The following is an 8,541-nucleotide window of genomic DNA, read 5'->3' as shown; positions in this document are numbered from 1 at the left end:
TGATTTTCTTCTCTAGGGTTTGTTCTATGCTTTTTCCCTTTTGTTCTTGCCTTGGCCGGCCAAGAGAAATGAGATGGGAGAGTTTTAGTTGTGTTTATAAAGGAAAATATAATAATATTAAAGCTTGACACTTGTCACCATGTGATTGGTCCATGCATAAAACTTAATAATTAAGCATTTCTTCTCCACCACATAAAATCCCTCAATTATCCAAAGTATAAAATGAATTTCATGAGTTTGACAAGTGTCAAGGTGGTGTAAAATTCCAAAAATTCTAATTACGTCCTTGTGGACAATGGAAATGACCTTTTTGCCCCTATGTTTGAAAAATTGTCGGAATTAAAATTTTTCACTTCTCAAGCTCAAATTATGTTCCAAATAGTCAAACTTGATCAAAATTTCATCCACCAACCCAAATTTGCCCTCAGGTGAAAAAATGACCATCTTACCCCTACATTATGAAAATTCCAATTTAACTCCAAATTAATCCCCAAACTTCGAATCACCATATTAAGTCATTCTAAGATTCAATAACTCTCAATTACATCTTAAAATCTCTATTTGAACTAGTTCGAAGCTTAAATCAACTTAGTTGTACCACTAGGTACAATATCGACTTTAAACGATTTTTCGATACATTCACTTATGCAAACATTCTATCAAGCACATGAATGACATGGCAAGTATATTATAGAGCAGAGCTTGACATGACGTGTGTAACAGGCAAACCTCCAAACCTATACGCAACCGAGCATTCATTACTTAGCCATTTATACATCATAGGAATAGGTAGGTTTCTAATGAATTAGAGGCTTATGTAGCCTCCCGTCCTTAACTTGTGTTGCGCACCAACAATCCAAGGATGAGACTCTGCACAGACTCCCATAACTCTGCTGACAAACACAAGGTTCCCTAAGACATAACTAAACCTAAAACTCTGATACCAACTTTGTCACAGCCCAAATCTTGGGCCATGATTAGCTCATGGACCCAATAGGTGTGGCCCACTAGGCCCAAGCAAGCCTTTCTATGCAAACTTGTTTATTAAACCATCTTTCCCTCATTTACCTCTAAAGTTCTTAATTCATAGTTTTCAAAAATAATCTATTCTCAATAATAAATCATGGCAACCGAATATATATCATTTACAAAATAATATTACCATCTGCCAACTTGTGGCGACATTATCATGCGAACCAAACATATAGTGTTTACAACAAATCTCATGAATTACATTTAAATAGCCATATACACATACAAAAGACCTTGACTATCAGTTGAGTGACTCTGGCGTGGATACTATCATGGGGTGTGCTGGTAAACCTACCATAAGATGAACAGGAGGAAGCACCTCTACCTAGGATCCAACTACCTTCGTGCTTGAAAACTAAAACATGTCGTTGAAAAGAATGAGTACAAACCCAATGAGTGAACATAGGAAGGGAACAAGCAAACGATAAGGAAAGTTTAGAAATCGTGATGCACTTATGTTAAAAACAATGCAATTTAGTTTAATTCCTCGTAAAACCCCTCAATTCGACCTTTGATTATTTAACCCCTTAGTGTTGAAGGATCCATGATCCATAATGAAATCGAAAAGTGAAAACCACAGTAAATATTCGAGCAAGACAAGCAAGACAGAGAGTTTTTTTTTTTCGTTGCATTGAAAATCAAATTGGAAATAATTAACAATTTTAACATTGCATTAAGTTACGTGGTTACAAAAGGGAAGTTGTAAGCCGAGAGTGATACTCACATTGACATTGAGAGGTACTTGAGAAAAAATTTGTTTCCAATCTTGTAATTTCAAGTGTATATAGTCAATTGGCTAAGGGAGAATGATGTTATATTTGTGTGAAAGAGTAGTGCAAAAGATGATTGAAGGTAGCCTTGATAATGAAGTCAGATAATGAAAACCTCCTAGTTTATGATGGAAAATGGAATTCAAAATGCATGAGTCATGCATGATTCGAATGAGTGTAAGTCTTAAATGATTGGTTAATATCGAAATGCAATAAGGATATAATATATATGTCAGAGGCATGGAAGAAAATTGAGAAATAAGGATGACTTTTACGGATTGTGGTATTGCATAAGATGCAATGATTAAGTAAAGATGAATCTTTGAAGGATCAATAAGATTATAAAGCATGTACGCACACTAGATTGCAATTTAATGAAAATGACATTTAGCAAGTGAGATGTGATTAATGACATTATGATGCAAGGATATAGAGTATAATGAAACTTAAACATATGATTGGAAATGATAAGAAAGGAGTATAATCATGTGAATGATTTGAAGCTATGCATAGGCATAATGAGAATTCGTATGGATTACGTGAAGGATAACTTATGGTAAGACACAAGTGGAATGATAATTTAAATACCTAGAGAGGGCAATCTGAGATTGATTATACCCCAATGCTTGTAGATTAAATATGAGAGTGTTGACATGCACTATGAGGATTATTATATTGAATGTTGGTTATGATGGGAATGAATAAAGGGAAATTTAGTCCGAAGGCACTTGAATACAAGGAGTCCCACACATAATAAGGAATGTTGATATTTAAATGTGTGCGTACATACGTATGTGTGGAGTTAGTGATGTGCCCAACTAAAGTGAAGAATTGTTCTTAGTGATTCGAGATTTGAACTCAGTATAATTGATGAGTTGTATAGATAGTACAACGATATAAAATCCCATCGAAAGTTGAGCTATGTTGATATAAGAAATTTTGGAGAAATAGTCAAAGAAATGATATTAAGGAAATGTAATCTATAGCATGGTTAAGCCATACAAGATGGACTAATATGATTAAGAAGATTGAAGTTGCATAAATGCAAGATAAACATAATGTATGTGGGAATAATTGAAGGCATTAACCTCCCTCTCAACATTGAGAATACGTAGAAGAATATGGCATGTTTACAATGTTGTAAGCTACGTAATAGTGGATGGGGATAATATGAATGAATGAATGTTGAGAAGTTTGACTAGGAATGAGGTAATAGGATGGTGGGTAGGTATACATAAGTAAGTATAAAATGTGATTGAAATCGGTATGATTGAGATGGAGTTATGGTTCAAATTCAATGATGGTGATAAAGGCATACTTGACGTTTTAATATAAGAGATAATGTTAGTGAAGGTTGTCGCCAATTTGATTCTAAAAGATGATAATAGACATAAGTGAAGTATTCTAGTTGAACTAGAGGTAAATGAGGTGGATAAATCAAAATTCCCTATAAAGTAAGGAGTGGAATAAGATCATAGAGTGAGATTAATAACCTAACACAGACGTGAATTTGAGGACGAATTTTATTTAAGTGGGAGAGACTATAATACCCTGTCTTTTGATACGGTTGCTAATAAAGCTTATCAGATGCCAATTGAGATTAATTAGAATGTTTAAAAGTGATGAAAGGTGAAAGAAATAGTTTGGAGAAAAATATTTCGCACGCGAAGAAATAATAATTGAATAATAATATTTTTATTGAGAATGAATTAGTGAGATAAAAAGTGATTCGGAAGTGAATCGGAGCATAATAAGACATTTTGGGTGCGAAGGAGACACGTGAAAAATTTTAGAATAAAATAATATTTTTATTAATAAAATAATATTAAAATATGAATATTTTATTCGGTGTCAAAATTTTCCATGAAGAAGGAGAATATGGTCAATCTAAGTAGGGGAGAAGAAAAACGATGAAATTTCAGAGAAAAATGATGTTAATGAGGCTCGCGTGTCTTTATTAAATAAAGCTAACGCAGGTAAGTAAATATTTAAATATTATGGTGATATCGTGTTGAAGTATAAACTTGATATTTTATTGGTAAAAGTGTTAAGGAAGAAAATATAGGAAGAAATTGGAATTAAAAGATTGTGGAAGGACTTAATTAAAAGGGGTGAAAACCTTAAAGGGCAAAATGGTAATTTTGCCATTAGCTTGGTCAAAGCTTTAAAGGGAAGCTTTGACTCTTTTCTTTTTCAGCCATAACCGGTTTTTATCTTCACCAAAAGATATTTTCTTCTTTTTCCTTACCCACCCAACGCCATTTTCTCCCTCCCCCATGAAAAATCAATTTTCTTTCATTTTGTTTTCTTTGTTTTCTTTTCCTTTCCTTTCTTTTCTTACTTCTTTCTTCTCTTAACTTCTTGGGCACCAAATCTGCAGCTTCTAACACCATTTTTCAGCACAACCAAACCCTAGGAGAGAGAAGGAAAAATCTCTCTTTCTTTCCTTTATTTTCTATTTCTACTCCACCATCAGCAACGCTTGAATTTTCAACCTTAAATCTTAATTTTAAGGCTAAAAGGTATATATTTTCAACTCTTGAAATTTCTGTATTTTTGGGTTATATTTTCAGATTTTATTTCCTAATTTCTTCAAATTCTTTTTCTTGAAAATATTAGGTTTTTGTTGATCTTTGTGCCTTTAAGCTCACCAAGGTCAAGAACCTTTAAATTGGAATAGTTGATATGATGGGTTTAAGAATTAGACTAGAATTCTAGGTTAAAAATTAGGTTAGAATGTAGTTTATCAAGTGTATGCCTATTAGAATTATGAAGTTTAAATTATGATATATTTGAAGCTATTACTGTTTATTGGCAATTATAGGTTTTAATGGTATTTTGGGACTACCTGGATTAAGATATTGTGGGTGCTAGTCTTGTTAGGTGGCATTGTTAAGGTGAGTGAACTTGCATTTAAAAATGTTTTGAGATAAATGCACATGTGTTCGAATGAATCATTTGAAAACTTTATTTGCCTTTGCTTTAAAATGTGTTTGGGAACAAGCCCTTGATGAAATGTCTTTACATTGTGAAATTGTGCAATGTGATTAACTCATGTGTTCGTATATTATGCGATATGTAGGTTATGCTTTGAATGATAAATATTGTGTGATAATTGTAACCACACGCGTGCAGTGTGGGAGTGCCCATGCCGGTGATGACGAGTGATTCCAGCTATGTGCGGTGTGGGAGTGCACATGAGCTAATGACCGTTGAGTGATAATTCCAGCTATGTGCTGTGTGAGAGTGCACATGAGCTGATGACCGGTGGGTGATAATTCTAGCTATGTGCGTTGTGGGAGTGCACATGAGCTGATGAGCCAGTGGTTGTATACATGTTTACACATACCATAAAAATGTTAGAGAAAATATTATGTGATTGCAATGAATGTTGAATGTTGAAATTTTTAATTGTTTCCAAATTGATTTTCAATGCAACAAAAAACTCTTTGTCTTGCTCGGATATTTACTGTGGTTTTCACTTTTTAATTTCATTATGGGTCATGGATCCTTCAACACTAAAGGGTTAACTAATCATAGGTCGAATTGAAGGGTTTTACGAGGAATTAAACTAAATTGCATTGTTTTTAACATAAGTTGTCACGACCCAAATTTCGAGCCATGACCGGCGCATGGGCCCAATGGACTTAATCCACTAAGCCCAAGCAAGCCTATTAATCTGACATGTTTATCATTCCATCATAAACTGCTAAGTCACATTTCATAACCTAGAATCAAAATAATACTACACAATGCCATCTCATACTGGCATACCAAACAAGTGTATATACATTGTCTACAACATGCATCTTAACCATTTACATTAGGTTCGTCTATACACAACAAAATAATACTCGACTTCCAGTGGAGGGACTCGGATGAATGTACAATTATTGAATGCCGAGACACCTACCAAAAGATGGATACAAGTCAACAAGGACACCTCGTCCTAATTACCGGCTGCCTCGTGATCTGAAAACATGAAGTTGAAAACGGTGAGTATAAACCCAGTGAGTGAACAAGGAAGGGAGCAAGCAACAACAAGGGAGAATTTAAAAATCATGATGCACTTGTTTCAAAACAATGCAATTTAGTTCCATTCATATTAAAAACCCTTCATCAAGCCCTTAAATGATTAATCATTCAAAAATCATGAACCCGTACATAACTAACCATTTGAAGAATGAAAGCTTCAATATTACGCAAGCATGTAAAATATGACAACGAATATTCGCTGCAGCGGAAAGGCATTCTCGCTATAACGTAGCTGCAATAAGAATGAATTTTCATTGCAGCGACGTTGGGATTAAGTTATTAGCCGAACGAGGGTTTCTTAACTGGTCGAGGGTTTCTTACTAAACCTCCTCATTTTAAACTTAACTCATTTAGTCCTTAATGTTGGAAGTCCATGCTCAGATATGGTAGCAAGGAAGTTAAAAAAAGAGCAGTAATTGGACAAGATAGGAGACAAAATAGAAAGTAATTGTAACCCAAAAACAGAATGTTTCTCGCTGTAGCAAAATTCAGCTGATTGAACAAAGAGTTTCTCACTACAGCGAGATTCCTTTTCGCTACAGCGAGAAGCTACAGTGACTATCTCGCTGCAGCAAGAACCAGTTCTGGTGAAGACTCTCAAACCCAAGAGTTTCTCGCTGCAGTGAGAATGATTCTCACTGCAGTGAGATATAGGGCACCAAATGAAAAATTTCCCTTTCTCCCAAAGAAAAACCACCCTACTGAGATGTCCAAACCAACATGAAACGCATTACAATTTTCCACAGTTTAACATGTCAAGTTTCACATTCATTACAACCATATACCATTACTCATTAATTTCCTATATCACACATATTTACATATGTATATATGTATACGTATACCCATCATCATCATCACCAGCTCATGCGCACTCCCTACTCGCACATGGCTGGGTCATCACCGGGTTATGCGCACTCCCTACTCGCACATAACTGGGTCATCCTCGACTTATGCGCACTCCCTACTCGTACATAGCCGAGTCAATGTCATTACACAACAATATATTCATACATATATATCAACACAATGTGGTAGTGCATGAATCAATAATAGTCACATGTCACAACACAAACCATTTCTTAAGAGCTTGTTCCCAAGGCACCATTTTTAAGAAAAGTTGTATAAAATCATTCAACACTTTGTACTAAACAGTTACATTCCCAAAATAGTTTTGATAGGCAGTCCACTCACTGATTTATTGTTGAGTCTTTAGCTGACTCTAATTCCCCTAATGATCCAATTGGAAGGATAGGACTTCATTAGAACCTAGGATCACATTAGCATAAGCAATAGGTCAATTCACACACTATGAACCCTAAAACCTATCTCTTAGCTAGCTTTCAATTGCCACATTAAATGGCTATCTATGTTCACTATCTTAATCACTAAAAAGTAATGAACATACTCGACAATAAAACAGCTCATAATCCCAATTACTAGCCATTTTTTACAGCTAAAAATCAAGCTTAGTTCATCACTCACCCTAGGGCTCCTTTGTAGTCGAATTATCTTCCAGTAGCTTCTAAATCAATGGGGTAATTCTCTTTTTCTCTCTCTAGAATGCCCAATTAGTGAGAGAAAGTATGGAAATAAGATTTATCAAGGGTTTTGAAGTGAGAGAGTGAAAGAATACAAGAGTTCTAGTCAAAAGGGCTCAAAAGTATGAAAACTAAAGCTAGAGAGAAAAAATCATGCAAGCTCCAAATCATGCAAGCTCCAAATCAAGCTTCCATGGAGGTTGGAAGTAACGTGAAAGAGAAGAAGAAGAAGAAGACAAGCTACTGGAAAATGGGAGAAGAAGCTACTGGAAGAAATATATTTATAGCCAATCTTATCCATTCCCTTGAAATTACCAAATTGCCCCTCCACAATTTAGCTTATTCTCTTCTAATCTTTTATGCAGTCTTTTTGCTCTTTTGACACTAGGACAAGGTCCATAATGGTCTAGACATGCTCAGGTTCATGAAAACTTAAAATTTTAACCTGAGGTGAAAAAATTGCTACGTTTTAGAAGAAATTGTGATTTTATAAAATGATTTTATAAGTTTTCTGGAAAATTGAATATTGGTTTTAAAAATAGAGTAATTGGAGACTGCCTACTTGTGTTATAAATTGTGTTTTAAATTATATGGCTTATAACAATATGTGAGCATGAATGGCAAAGTCGGTATTTGTATCAAAATTATATATACTATGTATTCAGCCTTGAGAGGCTAGATTGCGATAAATTACCATGTCATGCAGATAAAGATTTTATAAATCAGGTGGTAGATAAAATAATCCATAGTCACTACAGTGGTGGGGGTTTCCGTGGACTGCCTATGAGAGGGCCACGGTAACTCAGTTATATATTTACCTCCGGGGGAAGATGTTGGATGAAGTATCTCCTGAGGTAAAGATTTGAGTGCACTTCACGTGGACCACCGCGTGAGAGTGAGACTCAGCCAACGCTAAGGAACAGCTGTGTGTCAGATGTGAAAACATGTTTATGGGTATGGGACATTTAACAGCCTTGGCGGTCTTAGTGGGATACCTTGACAAAGGTACCTGCGAGAATGATTTTGGTAGGAGCCAAGTTTTGTGAGATATATAAGCCATGTTGATTAATTGAGTAAACTGAATATTCATGTTATGAAACATATATTGGAAAAGAATATTTTAATTCGTCTCCATTTACTCGCCTTTAGATAGTTTAGATGGT

The sequence above is a fragment of the Theobroma cacao genome, chromosome 3 (genome assembly GCF_000208745.1).
Source record: "Theobroma cacao cultivar B97-61/B2 chromosome 3, Criollo_cocoa_genome_V2, whole genome shotgun sequence".
In the NCBI taxonomy this organism is placed as follows: domain Eukaryota; kingdom Viridiplantae; phylum Streptophyta; class Magnoliopsida; order Malvales; family Malvaceae; genus Theobroma; species Theobroma cacao.
The sequence above is the reverse complement of the archived record's forward strand: the minus strand, read 5'-3'. Positions refer to the sequence as shown.